Source organism: Oryctolagus cuniculus, chromosome 4, assembly GCF_051225735.1.
Source record: "Oryctolagus cuniculus isolate XC-2025 breed Fujian yellow rabbit chromosome 4, ASM5122573v1, whole genome shotgun sequence".
Taxonomy (NCBI): Eukaryota; Metazoa; Chordata; class Mammalia; order Lagomorpha; family Leporidae; genus Oryctolagus; species Oryctolagus cuniculus.
Genome location: NC_142870.1, coordinates 46,528,775 through 46,547,692, shown reverse-complemented (window position 1 = coordinate 46,547,692; position 18,918 = coordinate 46,528,775). Strand labels below are relative to the sequence as shown.

General features: G+C 37.7%; 1 non-coding gene across 1 annotated transcript; it reads left to right on the top strand.

The window, feature by feature from the left end:
- Positions 1-17,569: 17,569 nt before the first annotated feature.
- Positions 17,570-17,733, top strand: LOC127483101 (U1 spliceosomal RNA). The gene has a single exon (XR_007909064.3). It is a non-coding gene; the product is annotated as a U1 spliceosomal RNA (small nuclear RNA).
- Positions 17,734-18,918: the final 1,185 nt, after the last annotated feature.

The following is an 18,918-nucleotide window of genomic DNA, read 5'->3' as shown; positions in this document are numbered from 1 at the left end:
CCTAAATTCTCATCATTTGGTCTTTTCAAAAAAAATTGCTTATCTCTGGTTAGTTTTAAAATAAATAGAAATGTAGAAGTCTCTTCCCAGTGGACTATCATCAATTTAAATAGATAAAGAGAGCTAAGTGAATAATTAGTGGAGAGTTTTCATTAGGAAAAGTCATTAAGTACCTGGGTAGTAAATTGTATTTTCCTTTTAAAAAATCATCGGATTATTGACCATTAATAGATTTTTCTGCAGTAGCATTTTCAAAATACTTTCATTAAATATTTTAAGAGTAAATAATGTAACATCAGTCAAAATCAAACCACATGATAATTAAAACCTGTCACTTGCTTTATTATTTAGCATCATGATGTTTGCCTTTCTATGTTAATACAATTGTTTTGAAAAGCATGTATTACTATTTTCTACTCTAAGCAAATTAGTGTGTGGTTAGCTTAATGCATATTGACTTATTTAAGAAGAAATCAAGTGTCCTACATCAATTCGCTAAATAAACAAATGGTTTTAGTTATTTCTCTTTGAACCGTATTGTTCTTCTGTATTCCTGTGTTAAAATTAGTTATATTTTTGGATTTAGTCTTAAAATAGAAACAAAATGGACCAGTCAAAATGATGGGTATCTGTTTACCCTCATGAAGCATGCGGATATGCCAAAGATTCTTATTTGCAGAAAAACTGTTCTGGCACCTCTCATTTGTTTCTAACCTACATTGCAGACACATATTTATGTTGCTTTACATTTGACAACCTGTAAAGGCTACTTGATTAGGGGCCTGCACTGTGTGGCAGGCTAAGCCTCTGCCTGCGGCGCCAGCATCTCATATGGGTACTGGTTCATGTCTCGACTGCTACTCTTCCATCCAGCTCTCTGCTATAACCTGGGAAAGCAGTAGAAGATGGCCCAAGTACTTGGGCCCCTGAACCTTCATGGGAGGCCTGGAAGAAGCTTCTGGCTCCTGGCTTCTCTCTGGCCATTGCAGCCACATGGGGAGTGAAACAGCAGATGAAATACCTTTCTCTCTGTCCCTCCCTCTCTCTGTCTGTAACTCTACCTCTCAAATGAATAAAAATAAAATATGTAAAGGCTACTTGATTATTGGCATTGATTTCATTTTATTTTTTAAATTCACTGATGCATATTTAGTTATAAGTAAAATTTGTATTTTTTTTTGTTTTCCTACAGTATCTACCTATGAATGTTTCTTTAGGATTTGACTACATTCAGTACAACTTTCAACCCCCTAAACCCTCCCAAAATTTACAGATTATATTAGTGTTCCTTACTTAAGGAGATATTAACAAAGACCAGCCTTAAATTTTTTTATATAAGATTTATTTTATTTATTGGAAAAACAGAGTTACAGAGAGAGGTAGAGACAGACAGCTCTTCCATCCACTGGTTCACTCACCAATTGGCCGCAACGGCCAGAGCTGCACCAATCCGAAGCCAGGAGCCGGGAGCTTCTTCTGGGTGTCCCACATGGGTGCAGGGTCCCATCTTCTGGGCCATCTTCTACCACTTTCCCAGGCCATAGCAGAGAGCTAGCTTGGAAGAGAAGCAACTGGGACTAGAACTGGCGCCCAAACGGGATGCAGGTGCTTCAGGCCAGGGCTTTAACCAGCTGCGCCACAGCGCCGACCCCGCAGAATTAATTTGGATCCCAATGAAAATCCACTAAATAATTATAAATATCAACTACCTATACTGTAACTCAGCTAATTTTTCACCTAATTAGCATCTTCTATACATTTAATTTAAAATGTCAATGAAACAGCAAATTATACTGTTAAATTATAATATTTTACAGCTAATGATTTTTTCAGAAACATTTTGACTACATTAAAATAAAAAGTAAGAACAGATGTTGTGGTGCAGGGCATTAACTCACCACTTGGGATGTCAACCAGATGGATTTCTAGGCTGTCTATGACCTGGCCCTATGCTGGCTGTTGTGGGCATTTGGGAAGTGAACCAACAGATGAAAGAACTCTGTCTCTGTTTCTATCTTTCTCTCTCTCTCACTTCACTCTGCCTTTCAGATAGAACAAATTGAATAAACATTAAAAATAATAAAACATTAAAAAGCAGATGAATTTATATTAATTGTATATTTGATGCTGACATTCACTTTGAAAACAAATGAATATATATTTATTCTGCTATGTGATAACTATTAATACTTTATCCTTTTCTTTTACTGTTTTTAGGTACTTTTTCTATTTGCCTATGAATGAGTGTCTTCTACAAAATATAGAAAGTAATATTTAATAGATGATTGCTAAAATACTAAAATTTAAGATATTTATTAAAGCATTTTATCAACTACAAGGTAAGGATAAAAAGTTGTTATGTGGATGTTTTATAACCATCACATTATGCCCACAATTGCATTCTGTATTTACAGAACAGAAATGATTAAACACTAAGCCTATTATTGTTATTAATTGAATATTTTTATTTTTCATTATAGTGTACAATATTCATTTTATTCAAAATAAAGAAAGATGAACAACTTAAGTAAATACCTACCATGCCACACATTGTTTGGTGCATCATACAAGAAAAAAATGTTCTCAGTTCTTACCATCTCCTGGCTACACAGTTAGTACCATTAAATCTCAGGTCAAAACTTCATTCTCAAGAAAAGCTCTAGCTCAGTGGGGGGAAAGAAAAAAAAATATTCTGACACTCTTCAAAGTCACAAAAGGATGTACCTTTGTTATTTTTATAAATTAACCCTGTTCCTTACTTGGGAAAATCACTACCAAACTACTGAATGTTCTGCTGAGCAGAGATTCTGTACACTTAGAAATCTACAGGCATGACTAATTAAACTTACAGTAGTTTTAAATGGCCACACGGTAGAGCCCTGTCATTAGCCCTCCTTGACCACTATTGCACTCTAACTTCACAGCACAAGAGATAAAGCAGTATCATTTGCAAGATTTCTTGGGCCTGAGTGCCAAACAAAGTCTCTTCTGCAAAATTTATTTGATCTGGAAAACTTCTGTCAAATCAGAGACATGTACTAGCACCAACATGGATGAGAATATATCCAGATGGGAATCTTTTTGTTATAACTGGGGCCTTTACATCTTACTGACCTACAAGTTTTCTGAGTCTACCTAATTATGAAAAAATTACTTCCATTGGGTTGTTTCATATCATACTAAAACGTGTTTCTCTGCCACCTTCTTAGCCCTGTATCATTTCCATAAACATGTGTATGTATTTCTTGGTCAAACTTTTTTTTTAATTTGACAGGTAGAGTTAGACAGTGAGAGAGAGAGACAGAGAGAAAGGTCTTCCTTCTATTGGTTCACCCCTCAAATGGCCTCCACGGCTGGCACCGCATCAATCCGAATCCAGGAGCCAGGTGCTTGCTCCTGGTCTCTCATGCAGGTGCAGGGGCCCAAGTACTTGGGCCGTCCTCCACTGCCTTCCCGGGCCGCACCAGAGAGCTGGACTGGAAGAGGAGCAACTGGAACTAGAACCCGGTGCCTCTTTGTCAATCTTGAGAATGTTCACCATTTTTATCACTGAAAAATACAAAGATATTGAACCACCACATGAACCAGGAGAAAGGAAGAAATGTCTGATCTGTGCTAGAGGGATTTGGGGAACATGTTAGGATAGATGATCACTTAAGCAAATTTATCCAATGTGTCTCTATGTCAAGTCTTATTTAAACATACAGTATCCATTAAGCAGGTCCAGTGCAAATACTATTTTAAAGATAATCATAGTGAAGCTCAGAAAACTCTAAGTCATATGACATGAAGCTGAGAGTCCAGTTCACATCTATGTGAATTGAATACCTTTTCTTATTTTTTCTGCTAGAAAGTTATGACATTACTATATCATTTTCACATATATCCCATATAATATAGATACGGTTAGCTATACAGTTTCATTATAACATTACTAGAATCTGCCGAAGCAGTGAATTTGTCTACTCGCTCTTGCCTGATTTTCTGAGTGTTTGGAGTTGGTGGGTGTGGGTGTGTGTGTTTCTCTTTTGGGCTGGGTATGTTAATTAGAGCAAGGTGAAATGGGAAAACAGGAAGGTCCCAAGAAATAGTTGTTGATGATAAGAAAGGAGAGAATATAAAACTACACAGGGTGACTCATTGCTGAACTCCATTTCAATCACTCCAGTCTAATTCAGTTATGTAGGTGTTCAAATTAGTATCTGGAACAATAAAGAAAGAAATGGAAGACACAAAAAATGGAAAAATCTTCTATGTTCACAAATTGGAAGAATCAATATCATAAAAATGTCCATACTACCAAAAGCAATTTACAGGTTTGATGTGGTACAAATCAAAATACCAAGGACATTCTTTTTAGATATAGAACAAATGATGCTGAAATTCATATGGAAACACAGGAGACCCCAAATAGCTAAAGCAATCTTATACTACAAAAACAAAGCTGGAAGTATCACAAATCCAGATTTCAAGACATACTGCAGGGCAGTTATAATCAAAACAGCCTGGTACTGGCACAAAACCAGATGGGTAGACCAATGGAACAGAATAGAAACTCCAGAAATCAATTCATGAATTTACAATCAACTTATCATTGAAAAAAGGAGCTAAAATCAATCCCAGAAGTAAGGACAATTTTTTCAACAAATTGTGCTGAAGGAAACTGAATCTCCACATGCAGAAGTGTGAAATAAGACCCTCTATTTTACATCTTACACAAAAATCCACTCAAAATGAATCAAAGATCTAACTCTACAAACTGATACTATCAAATTATTACAGAACATGAGAAAAACCTGCAAGACATAGGCATAGGAAAAGACATCTTGGAAAAGAATGCAGAAGCACAGGCAATCAATGCCAAAACTGACAAATAGGATTACATCAAATTGAGAAGCTTCTGCACTGCAAAAGAAACACCCAGAAAAGTGAAGAGGCAATCAACAGAAAGGGAGAAAATTTTAGCAAACTAAGAAACTAATAAAGGATTATTATCTTGAATATATAAAGAGCTCAATAAACTCAACAACAACAAAACAGACAATCCAGTTAAGAAATGGGCAAAGGACTTGAACAGGCATTTTTCAAAAGTGAAAATCCAAATGGCCAATAGACACGTGAAAAAATGAAGGTATAATGAAAATAAAACAAATTAGTGCCTGAAAAGTTCTTCCCTAGAATTCTCATTATATTATAAGTATCTGATATCAAGAATTCATTCTTTATAAAGCATTCTTGATTTTTTAAACTTTCACAAAGTGTAATGTAGCAGAATTTATCCCAAAATATGTGAATTTTCCCAAAGCCAATTTCTTAGAAGATAAAATAAACAAGATAAAACATCTGCAGTCATCTCAAACCCAAGGGAACAGTCAAGTTGTCAACAGAAATTTTCTAAATCTTCACTGAACCCTTAGCAATGCAATGGAAAATTGTACAAGGCATACATGACACCATGATGCAGGTCAACTGCATTTCCAAAGCTACAGAAGAAAGAAGATATTTTCTCTGTACCTGTGGATAGTGTCTGTGGTAACATTTGAGCCCCGTTGTTTGTGGATGATCATGCCCTACATTGACTTCACATAGCTAAACTTTGACAGGACCAAAGTCCAAGCATTCCAATGGATAATGTTATTCTTATGGACAAATGACATGAATATTTCTTCATTTCATATCTGATGTAATAGATTTCATCACTCAGGAAATCAATGACATCTGGGTCAAAACTGGCAAGTGTGCTATCAAACCTATTAACAAACTGCCATTGTTTTTCCTTTCAAGAAGCTATGTTGTAAAGAATACTCGTTCAACTTTTAGACAGCTCTAGTTCTCCCAGAGGTCTTCAATTTTCCACTTCCTATAATTATATATTGTCTCAGAAATGTGAAAGTAAGTTTACTTATCCCAAAGATATTTTCCCTATGTTTCTTCATTTAAAAAAAATAGGACATAATCCTCTCTCAGAAATGTACAAAATGCCTACCAGGAATAATTAAAGATATTAATTTTGTCATCCTAATAATAGAAAATTAAAAATAAGGAATAAGGCCAGTGCTGCAGCTCAATAGGCTAATCTTCCACCTAGCAGCGCCGGCACACCAGGTTCTAGTCCCGGTCGGGGCGCCAGATTCTTTTCCGGTTGCCCCTCTTCCAGGCCAGCTCTCTGCTGTGGCCCAGGAAGGCAGTGGAGGATGGCCCAAGTGCTTGGGCCCTGCACCCCATGGGAGACCAGGAGAAGTACCTGGCTCCTGCCATCGGATCAGCGTGGTGCGCTGGCCGCAGGGCGCTGGCTGCGGCGGCCATTGGAGGGTGAACCAACGGCAAAGGAAGACCTTTCTCTCTGTCTCTCTCTCTCACTGTCCACTCTGCCTGTCAAAAAAATAAATAAATAAATAAGGAATAAAATCTCATCTGCAGCTAGAAGAAATTAACATTTTAAATTGCGATGTTTTATCTGTTATTTAGGTGGAAGTGGTTTTCACCAGTAAAAGCACATGCCACTCTGTAAAGAGTTTATTTAAAATCTTGTATTCCTTTATTTTTTATAAAACAGAGTACTAGCTATGTGGTGTATTTTAAAGTAATGTTTCAAAACACCTAGAGAATCTGTTCAAATGTAGCTTCTGATTCTATTGAACTAGGGTGGAGCTCTGATACTTTGCCTCCCATTGATGACTTTCATTCAGGCAGCAAATTTTAAATAGCAAAGCTCTATTCAAGAGCATAAAAATTTATAGCCACTCTACATCAACAATATCATAGCGGGTAAAACTGCTGCCTTCAGCACCAGCCTCCCATATGGATGTTGGTTCAAGTCCAAGAAGCTCCACTTCTGATCCAGCTCCCAGCTAATGCATCTGGAAAAGCAGTAGAGGGTGGCCCAAGTGCTTGGGCTCCTGCACCGATGTCAGAGATCAGAATGAGCTCCTGGATCCAGGCTTTGTAGAGTGAATCACCGCATGGAAGATCTTTCTCTCTCTCTCTCTCTCTCTCTCTCTCTCTGTGTGTGTGTGTGTGTGTGTATAACTCTGCTTTTCACATAAATAGATAAATCTTTAAAAAGATATATCATCAGGTCATAAATATATATGAATGAGGTGAATGGTTTACAGAGTAGTTCTTAATCTAGAAATACGTAACTTAAAGCTTATTTTGAAGACCTCTTTTGTTATATAGCTATTGAGTAGTAAAATTTCTATTTTATTAACTGATTCATTTAAGAAATCTTTGAATAATCTTAATATAATTATGTAAGCCTTAAAACAGGCCTACTTCACATTTTTTAATTGTGAATTTTCTTTCTTTCTTTCTTTCTTTCCTTTTTTTTTTTTTTTTTTTTTTTTTTGACAGGCAGAGTGGACAGTGAGAAAGAGTGAGGGAAAGGCAAAGGTCTTCCTTTTCCATTGGTTCACCCCCTAATGGCCGCTGCAGCCAGCACACCACACTGATCCGAAGCCAGGAGCCAGGTGCTTTTCCTGATCTCCCATGCAGGTGCAGGGCCCAAGCACCTGGGCCATCCTCCACTGCCCTCCCGGGCCACAGCAGAGAGCTGGACTGGAAGAGGAGCAACCGGGACAGAATCCGGTGCCCTGACTGGGACTAGAATCCGGTGTGCCGGCGCCTATTAAGCCACGGCGCTGGCTGTGAATTTTTTTTTTTCCACAATAATGCTTTGAGAAATGCAATATTTTTTATCCTTACTTTATCAATGTGGAATCTAAGATATAGAGTGGTTACTAATTTATCTAATATCACAGACTCTATTTAGTATAGAAGCCTAGTGGCTAACATATATATATATATTTTTTTTTTTTGACAGGCAGAGTGGACAGTGAGAGAGAGAGACAGAGAGAGAAAGGTCTTCTTTTTGCCGTTGGTTCACCCTCCAATGGCCGCCGCTGCAGCCGGCGCACCGCGCTGATCCGATGGCAGGAGCCAGGAGCCAGGTGCTTTTCCTGGTCTCCCATGGGGTGCAGGGCCCAAGCACCTGGGCCATCCTCCACTGCACTCCCTGGCCACAGCAGAGAGCTGGACTGGAAGAGGGGCAACCGGGACAGAATCCGGCGCCCCAACCGGGACTAGAACCCGGTGTGCCGGCGCCGCAAGGTGGAGGATTAGCCTATTGAGCCACGGCGCCGGCTATTTTCTTGATAGGATTATAAATTATGTAATGCTAAGGTCTTCTTGTATCATTTACATAATTGGACCAAGAGAGTCATGTGTAAACATTTAGCTCCAAATAAGAACTCTTTAACAAAGTTCATTTAAAAATATCTTAAAAAAACTATACAAGGATTTTAAGATTTTGATTAGCCAAAATAAATTTATCTTTCAATCCCATTTTCCCACTAACTTTTTGAAGGACCCTAATATGTGCCTAGTACAGGGATAGGTTTGTTTTGATTTTTTTCCACTTACTTTTTTTGGTAATCTGAGATATATGGAAAACTTCATGGAATTAAAATTTATTTATTTTGATGCAATGTAACTGAAATTACTGCATAGTTATTTCATAATAAATATTTTCCATGAATTTTTAAAAACCCCTCCTATGTACAGATTTCAAAAGTGTTTAGCATCAAAATAAACATATTTTTAACTTTATTTTACACAAACTTTTTGAAGTACCCTTGTATGCTGTTATCACCAATTTTCAGGTAACGCTGCAGGGACCAATAGAATTAACGCTACATTACTTGTGAGTCGCTGGCAGTGCTAGCATTGATGTCTAGAATTCAACCAGGCTTTGCTATAATTTTTTAATGATTTATTAAAGACAGAGTGATGGGGGGGTGGAGGTAAAAGGAAGGGAGAGAGGGAGAAAGGGAGAGAGAGAGAGAGACAGGAAAAGAGAGAGAGAAAGAGAGAAGAGAAATCTTCCATCCTCAGTTTCACTCCCCAACTGATTGCAACAGCCATGGCTATGCCAGGCCAAAATCAGGAATCTAGAATTCCATCTAAGTCGCTTGTAGGTGGGGCTACATGAGCCATTATCTACTGCTTTCTCAAGTGCATTAGCGCAGAGCTGAATCGGAACCAGAGTTGCTGGAACTGGAACAAGCACTCCAATTTGGGGTACGAGGATCACAGGCTACAGCTTATTTTGCTGTACTACAATGCTGGACCCTAAACTTTTTAGGTGTCTGTTTTGTTGCCTTTCCCAATAAAAATCACATGAAATTTGTATCAAATATGTAAAATGCAATAGTAAGAGCTTCTCCTAGAAAATTGGAAGTTTCTTTAAAAAAAACATGTAATGTGTGATTTAACATTTTGCATCTTACACAATTTAAATAGGCTGGGTTTTTAATACTAACTAATGCATAATTAAATACCTAAAAATTTCTTTTTCTTGAAAATAGAATTATTGTTAATTATAAAACACAAAACAGTTGATTTTATGATAAAGACATATACTTTAAAGTAGTTTATAAATACCTAAACTGGCTTTAAATTTAATGAAAATTTGGTCATGGGAATTAAACTCTTGTTCCTTTATAGGACACTATTCTGGATGCTGTTGATATTTAGCTAATGAAACCTAGTAATGTATGACTTCCTTACTACTGATTTAATTATCACAGCTTTATGAGACGTTTCAGGCAGAAGTGGTAAGAAGGGAAGCAACTAAAGAGAATGTAGATATTTGGTTCTAAAAATGTAAGAGTAGAAGTAAGAGTTTATCTATAAACACAGAGAGTAAGATGAGACAAAACCCTGGGGAAGTCAATGACACCAGGGAAACTGTCAGAGTGAAGAGGGCCAGCTGCTTGATGTCTTTCACTCAGAGATGCTATTACCTAGACAAACCAATCTGCACCTGCCACTCAAAGATGTAACCTTCACAGTCACCTTTTGCAAATGATCAGGACTGCATCCTCCTAATAATGGGAATGCATGCCATGGATATGTATTGGAAGTGACACCTGACTTAAAAGGTTAATCCACATTTTAAAATAAATGTCTCATACTGACATTATAAACAATGAATTCTTGGCTTTTACTTTGTCTTTTATTTTTTTTTCCAACATAAATGTTCCACCATGTATATTACTCATTCACCGCATTTCTTTTTTTCTCTCCCCTCCCTATCCTCATCTTTACTTTGTTTCCTCCCTTTTCCCTTTCCCTCTCTTTGACCTTCCCCAGAGTCCCAGGCCAGGGTACAGAGTTAGAGCAAGACAACAGGACCGCCAAGCAAACTGCTGATGTCAGTTTCTGCAAACAGATCGATGGTGTGTATTTTCCCACCATTTCTGTTTGAGCTTTGGAGCAATTGATTTTCTCTATATCAAAACTCCAACACTTTATTTGGTTGCAAACCTTATATACCAGGCCCTCTCCATACATTTTTGAATCCTCCCACTCCACTTTCAAGCAAAACACCGTGTCCCAAGAATCTCCATTAATGGAGATTGTAGGTAGTGTTCAATCAGAAGGCTTATAGATGCAACTTGCTTTTACACACTATTTAAAAAAAAAATCCTGCTCGTCTTCGTGCTCAGCCTCCCAGCTATCAAACCTCTGCTCTCTCCTTTGCTCTCCAACACTCAGCCTGCTGAGCTCCTTACACCTTCTTGAATTGCACTCACTCAAGGCCTTCTCGGTCCTTTTCTTTTTGTCTCCATCATAATCACTACACTTGTAGGTACATATATGCCACTGAAGATCATTTTTAAGTTATGACAAAGCCGGCAGAGAAGGCATCATTTTCTAGAAGTACCAGCCAGTCATCTGCTTACAGTTTTATTATACAGTCCATTTCCCTCTCAGCCAGTGCAATTTTGTCTTCCTTGGAATGGACACACTTTATATATAGTTTTGCCTTTTCTGTCCATAATGCCTTTGGAATCACCACCGTTCATAGACTCTAAATGCATAATCTGGTCTTAGGGCATTCCATACCATACTTCTCCCAGTCAGAATTTAGAGAAAAGAAAATGCTGAAATAGGCTCCTGCCCACAGATTTAAGTAGTTTTACTACGTTTTCCAACACCTAGAAATGGTTTTGATCATTAAGTAGGAAATAACTAATTGAAGACACACTTGCGGCAGCAGCTGGGAGACAACCCTGAAAAGATGTGGTTCTGTATTACAGAATTTAGTATATACTTTGAAATAGAGACTTATAGTTGTCACTATCATTCCCACAGCCAGAATACACAAGTTTGCAAAGAGATGAAGTGTGAATGACTACTAACTGTTGTGACTAAATAATCTACTTGCAGAATTTTAGATTTCTGTCATAGCTACTTCTGATTCTGTTAGTTTTGCCTTTATTTAGTTTTATTTTTGTAAAGATGTATTTCCTTATTTGAAAGTCAGAGTTACAAAGAGAAAAGGAGAGATAGAGTGTTCTTCCATCCACTGGTTCACTCATCCAATTCCCACAGCAGCCAGGGTTGGGCCATACAGAAGCCAGGAGCTTGGAACTCCATCTGGGTCTCCCACATGGGAGGCAGGGGCTCACACACTTGCCTATGCTCTGCTGTTTTCGCAGGCACATTAGGAGGGAGACAGTTCAGAAGTGCAGCCTCCAGGACCCCTGCCTGCACTGATATGGGATGTGGGCATGGCTGACAGCACCACAATATGCTGCACCACAGTGCTGGCCCCTGATTCTGCTAGCGTTAAGGACTTATTTCTCAAAGAAAATAGTAATGATTCCATTGAATTAGAAGGTATGATTGGGATTTTGGATTCTTATGCCACTGGATCGATAGTATTTCTTGCCTATTCTCCTGACAGTAGTGATTAATTTCAATCACTTAAGGGCAGCTGAATTGTTGCAATAGAATTGGGGCAGAAAAGTCTATGTCTGAAACTCAGGATATTCTTTGGGTGGCTTTTTGGTACTTACTTCCCTGTCTCATAGTATAGCCTAATGGATGATTCCATCAATAAATATAAATAGGTAGTGCTGAAAATACACACTGTTCAGGAATGGAATTTTAGGTCATGATATCAGGTAAATAACTTCAACACAGTGAAATTCTAGAATGGAATAAAGGACAATGCACTATAGAGTGGCAAAAGGAAATCATTGTCAACTATAGTTTTGTGATCCATTACAGAAAGTTTTGTGATTTTTTCTTGATTTTTTTTACTTTTTTTTATTTTGAAAAGATATGTAATTCTCTCTCCCCCCCGTCTCTCTCTCTCTCCTCCTCCTCCTCTTCTCTCTCTCTCTCTCCTTCATGCTTCCCTTATTATTTTATGTTCAATGTGTTGGAGGTCATTTACTTTTGTAAAATATAGCTTTGTCAGATTTATCTTCTTACACAGAATCATAGAGTTGTTTTGTTGTGTGGAAATTCAAATTATTTAGAAGGCTCATATTGAAACTGAGTAGCTGAAGGTGTAGCCTGTGCCAATAATCAACTGATTGTCTCTCAACTCCAAATTCATTCCCCTAATTGTCTTGTTTGTGATATCAAAGCTGGAACCTGTGAAAACTTCTCCTTTACAGATAGCAAAATATTATGCTTTGTCAGTAGAGGATGTTGAAGGGACACTTCAAGAGGAAATACGTTCTCTTTCTGTTTTTTTTTTTTTTTTCTCTCATCTTGCCCTTACAACCAGACTTCCATTACTATAATGAAGGTCAAAACACACAGTAACACTCAAGCTCAATAAGATTTTTTGCTAGTCTCAGACTATGGACCAACTGGAAACCAGCTGTTTCCTGGGATAACCAGTAAGTTTCCCTGACATCCAGATAACAACAGCCACATCTCTTGCAATGTGGTCGGAATCTCAACCTTGTGAAAATGGCTTATTGCCTTGGGTACCTTCCCAATCCTGGGACCCACTTTGAAGTTCTCTATGATTCTGTAATATTTTTTAATCACATAATAATTCTTTATGTTAAATTCCCCCTATTCACGCTGGCGCCATGGCTCACTTGGCTAATCTTCCACCTGTGGGGCAGGCACCCCAGGTTCTAGTCCCAGTTGGGATGCCGGGTACTAGTCCTGGTTGCTCTTCGTCCAGTTCAGCTCTCTGCTGTGGCCTGGGAGGGCAGTGGAGGATGGCCCAAGTGCTTGGCTCCCTGCACTTGCATGGGAGACCAGGAGGAAGCACCCGGCTCCTGGCTTCGGATCAGTACAGCGCCGGCCATGGCAGCCATTAGGGGAGTGAACCAATGGAAGGAAAACCTTTCTCTGTCTCTCTCTCACTGTCTATAACTCTCTCTTTGTCTCCCTCTCTCACTGTCTAACTCTGCCTGTCAAAAAAGGAAAAAATTCTCCCTATTCAAAATGTTGATGCAGTTTAAGTCCCAAAACTAGACCCTGAGCGACAGAAGAGATAAAATCTTAGGATCGTACTTAGTTTTCTAAGCACATGATGATAAATTATTTTTTAATAATTATTTTTCTTTTTTTTTTCTTTTTTATTTTTTTGACAGGCAGAGTGGACAGTGAGAGAGAGAGACAGAGAAAGGTTTTCCTTTGCTGTTGGTTCACCCTCCAATGGCCGCCGTGGCTGGTGGGCTGCGGCCGGCGCACCGCGCTGATCCGATGGCAGGAGCCAGGTACTTATCCTGGTCTCCCATGGGGTGCAGGGCCCAAGTACTTGGGCCATCCTCCACTGCACTCCCTGGCCACAGCAGAGAGCTGGCCTGGAAGAGGGGCAACCGGGACAGAATCTGTCGTCCCAACTGGGACTAGAACCCAGTGTGCCAGCGCCACAAGGCAGAGGATTAGCCTAGTGAGCCGCGGCGCCGGCCAATAAATTATTTTAAGATGTCTTAAGTAATTAAAATAATCAGTAATAAAATTAAAATACAATATACATCTTCCAACAGAGCACATTACAGGGAAAAAAAAAAAAAAACATTGACAGCAAAGTAAAAAGTGAATTGGGGCTGGCACCATGGCTCAATAGGCTAATCCTCTGCCTGCAGCACTGGCACACCAGGTTCTAGTCCCGGTCAGGGTGCTGGATTCTGTCCCGGTTGCCCCTTTTCCAGGCCAGCTCTCTGCTGTGGCCCGGGAGTGCAGTAGAGGATGGCCCAAGTGCTTGGGCCCTGAGCTCACATGGGAGACCAGGAGAGGCACCTGGCTTCTGGCTTCGGATCAGCACGTTGCGCCAGCCACAGCGGCCATTGGAGGGTGAACCAACAGCAAAAGGAAGACCTTTCTCTCTGTCTCTCTCTCTCACTGTCCACTCTGTCAAAAAAAAAAAAAAAGTGAATTGGGCAAAAACAAATAAAGAAGCATACGTCAAACAATGTTGTAAAAGAAAGGTCCAATACATCATTTAAGAAAAGAGAGTAATTGTATTTATCTCTCTATTAAGCCAGATTCTCAAAGTGATGTAAAACATGTTTAATTATATATACAAATTTTAAAAATCAAATCACACATTTTGTAAAAAAGAATTACATTAGCATATCAAAAAACAACATGAAATAGTAACACAAATAATTGCATTAGGAGAATCTTTTCAAAGAGTTATTCATTTATTTGAAATAATTACAGAGAAAGGGAGAGACAGAGAGATTTTCCATCTAGTGATTCATTCCCCAGCTGGCTACAATGACCAGGGCTGGCCCTGGCCAAAGTCAGGAGCCAGGAGCTTCTTCTGGATCCCCCAAATGGCTGCCATGGCTCAAGCCCTTGGGTCATCCTCTGATGCTCTCCCAGGCTGTTTGCAGGGAGCTGGATTGTAAGCAGAGCAACCAGGACTCAAATCAGCTCTCATATGGATGTCAGTGTCACAGGAGGTGACTTTACCCATTGTGCCACAAGAGAATTTTTTAAAATAAAAATAAAATTTTAAAAAATCTTCAGGAAGAATCACTTGTCAGATTTACTTTTGGTTAAATTACATGAAAAGAAACTTGATGAAAATAAGGAGATTTGGTGTAAAATTAGTTTGATTGAAATGTGTAACATTACAATCCTAAATATTTACCAAGTAGAAAAATAATCAAAACCTGAGAGAAATTCAGTTATGTAATCAATAGATTTTCAAATAGTTATATTTTTAAAGTTAAACAACACAAACAGAAATGATATATCCTTATAAAATACCCTTGGAAGATTACCCAAAAAAATCTCACATACTAAATCCCAAATGTAACACAATAAATTATGCAAATTCTTATTCAGTGAAGTATTCAGCCTATTTACTATAACATAATTTTAAAATACATTATCACAAAAACTAAAATACAAGACAGGAAAAAAAGGAAGGAGAGTTGGAAGAGGGGAAGGGAAGAAAGAAGAAAAAAGGAGAGAGGGAGGATGGGAGGGAGAAAGGGAATATCATAGTGTTCTTAGAATTGTAAAAAAAAATCAGTGAATCTGTTATAAACTAATTAAAATTAAAATAAATTTACATGATAAAAATGAATGAGATGCCCACAAATCATAGTGCAGTAAAATTATAAAGCATATAATGTAACTAATACTTTCATATTACAATAAACTGAAGGCAAGGCAAATGACTAACCAAATATGTTAAGTTGAAAACTATAACAAAGTTATATATAGATGTTGAAGAGAAATCAGAATGAAATACTAGAAATAAAGACTTCACTAGATCAAATAAAAATTGTAGTGCAAAGCCTTAACAACAGAATAAAGGAGACAGAAAAAAAGAATATCAGACCTAGAAGACAATTTTCTGGAAGTTTTACAGTCAGACCAAAAAAAAAAAAAAAGAAAGAAAAAAATAGAAAACTAAAATACTCTTTTGGAGATCTACATGATACTAATAAATGGCCAAACATATGGATCCTAGGAGTTCTGAAAGGTGTGGAAAGAGAGAAAGAATTAGAAGCCCTTCTTAATAAAAAAAATCACAAAAAACTTCCCCAATTTGGAGAAAGAGCCATCCAAGTACAGAAAGTACACAGTACTCCTAATAGACATGAGCAGGAAGGATTGTCACCATGACACATTGTAGTAAAACTCCTCACAGGAAAACATAAAATCAAAAAATGTGCACGAGAGAAATGCCAAATCACAGTCGGAGGAACCTCAATTAGACTCACTGCAGAAACCATATAGGCAAGGAGAGAATGTGAGATGTACTCCAAATCCTTAGGAAAAAACACTGTCAACCCAGAATACTGTGCACTGCAAAGATCTCATTATTAATGAAGGAGAAATAAAGATCTACCACAACAAACAGAAATTCAAAGAATTTGTAACAAAAGATGTTCAAGGATGTGCTACATACAGAAACACAGAAATAAGAACAGCATTACAAAAGAAGGTGAAGGTAGAAAATGACCCAGTAAAAGGTCAAAGGAAACCCAAAGTAAAAAATTGGGACTATTAACAGAAATATGGTGCGGCAAAGTCAGTACTTAACACCAGCATCCTGGATATAAATGGTCTCAACTCTCCAATTAAAAGATATAGACTGGCTGAATGCTTAAAAAAAGGAAATCCATCTATTTGCTGCCTACAAGAAACATCTCACCAACAAAGATACACACAGACTAAAAGTGAAAGAATGGAAAAGGATAATCCATGCTGACAGAAGCTAAAATAAGAGGTGGTATGGCCATTCTATACCAGGCAAAATAGACTCTAACACAAAAACTATTAGAAGAGGCAAAGAAGGGCACTATGTAATGATTAAGTGCTCAGTTGAACAGGAAGATATGACTATTATAAATGTATATGCACCTAATTACAGGGCACCAGCTATCAAAAAGAAATGTTAATGGATTTAAAGGGAGATATAGATTCAAATACAATCTAATGGGAGACTTCAATACCACACTTTCATCAAAGGACAGATAAACCAGACAGAGAATAAACAAGAAAACAATGGTTAATTGACACTATAGACCAAATGGATCTAACAGATATTTATAGAGCTTTCCACCCTACAGCCACAGAATACACATTCTTTTAACAAGTGCATAGAACTTTCTCAAGGATTGACCACATGCTAGGCCATAAAGTAAATGTCAGCAAATTCAAAAAAAATTGAAATCATACCATGGTAATTCTCTGACCACAATGGAATGAAGTTGGCAATCAACAACTCAGGAATCCCCAAAACATATGCAAACACATGGAGACTGAACAATACATTCCGAATGAATAGTAGATCATAGAAGAAATCAAAAGAGAAATCAAAAAATTTCTGGAAACAAATGAAGATGACAATACAACATATCATAACTTATGGGGTACAGCAAAAGCAGTGTTAAGAAGCAAATTTATAGCAATTGGAGTCTACATCAATAAATTGAAAAGGTACCAAATAAATGAACTATCAATGCATCTTAAGGACCTAGAAAAACAACAGCAACCAAACCCAAAACTAGTAAGAGAAAAGAAATAATTAAAATAGGAGAAGAAATCAACAAAATCAAATTCAATAAAATAATACAAATGATCAACAAAACAAAGAGCTGGTTTTTCAAAAAAATAAGTAAAATTGACACACCATTGGCCCAACTAACTATAAAAAAGAGAAGATACAAATTAATAAAATCAGAGGTGAAAAAGAAATGTAAAACAGAAACCACAGAAATAAAAAGAGTCATCAGAGTATACTACAAATAGCTATATGCCAACAAAACTGGAAACCTAGATACTTACGTGGCAGGGGAGACACCATGATCAAGCAGGTGGTTTTCCCAGGGCGAGGCTCTCCCATTGCACTGCGGGAGTGCTGACCCCTGTGATTTCCCCAAATGTGGGAAACTTGACTGCATAATTTGTGGTAGTGGGGGACTGCGTTCGTGCTCTCCCCTGGAAAAAAAAATCTGGAAACCTAGAAAAAATGGATAGATTCCTTAACAAATATGACCTACCTAAATTGAATCATGAAGATGTAGAGAACTTAAACAGACCAATACCCAAGACAGCACTCAAATCAGTATTAAAGACTCTCCCGACAAAGAAAAGCCCAAGACCAAATGGCTTCACCACTGGACTCTACTAAACATTTAAATAAGAACTAACTTTAATTCTTCTCAAGCTTTTCAAAACAATTGAATGGGAGGAATCCTCCCAAATTCTTTCTATGAAACCAGCATCTCCTTAATTCCTGAGCCTGAAAAAGATACAACAGAATAAGAGAATGACAGACTAATCTCTCTAATGATCATAGATGTAAAAATTCTCAACAAGATACTAGCCAATTGAATCAAAAAACACATCAGAAAAATCATCCACCCAGGCTAAGGGGTATTTATTTCTGGTATGCAGGCAGGGATGGTTCAATATTCATAAATCAATCAATGTGATACATCACATTAACAAACTGAAAAATAAAAATCATATGATTATCTCAATAGACCCAGATAAAGTATTTGACAAAATACAACACCCTTTGATGATAAGAACTTTAACCTAATTGGGAACAGAAGAAACATTTCTCAACACAATCAAAGCAATATATGAAAAACCCACAGCCAGTGTCCTAATAAGCAGGGAAAAGTTGGAAGCATTACCACTGAGATCCAGAACCAGACAAGGGTACCCAATCTGACCACTGCTTTTCAATATAGTCCTAGAAGTTTTAGCCAGATCCATTACTCAAGAAAAAGAAAGCAAAGGGATACAAATCAGGAAGGAGGAAGTTAAACTATCAATATTTGCAGATTACATGATCCTATAAAAAGGGGATCCAGAAGACTCCACTAAGAGACTATTGGAACTCATAGAAGAGTTTGTAAAGTAGCAGGACATAAAATCAACACACAGAAATCAATAGCCTTTGTATATATAGATAATGCCACAGCTGAAAAGGAGCTTCTAAGATCAATCCCATTCACAATAGCTACCAAAAAAATAAAATACCTTGGAATAAATTTAACCAAGGATGTCAAAGCTCTCTATGATGAGAATTACAAAACACTGAAGAAAGAAATAGAACAAGAGACATAAAAAAGTGAAAAAATATCCTATGTTCATGGACTGGAAGAATCAACATCA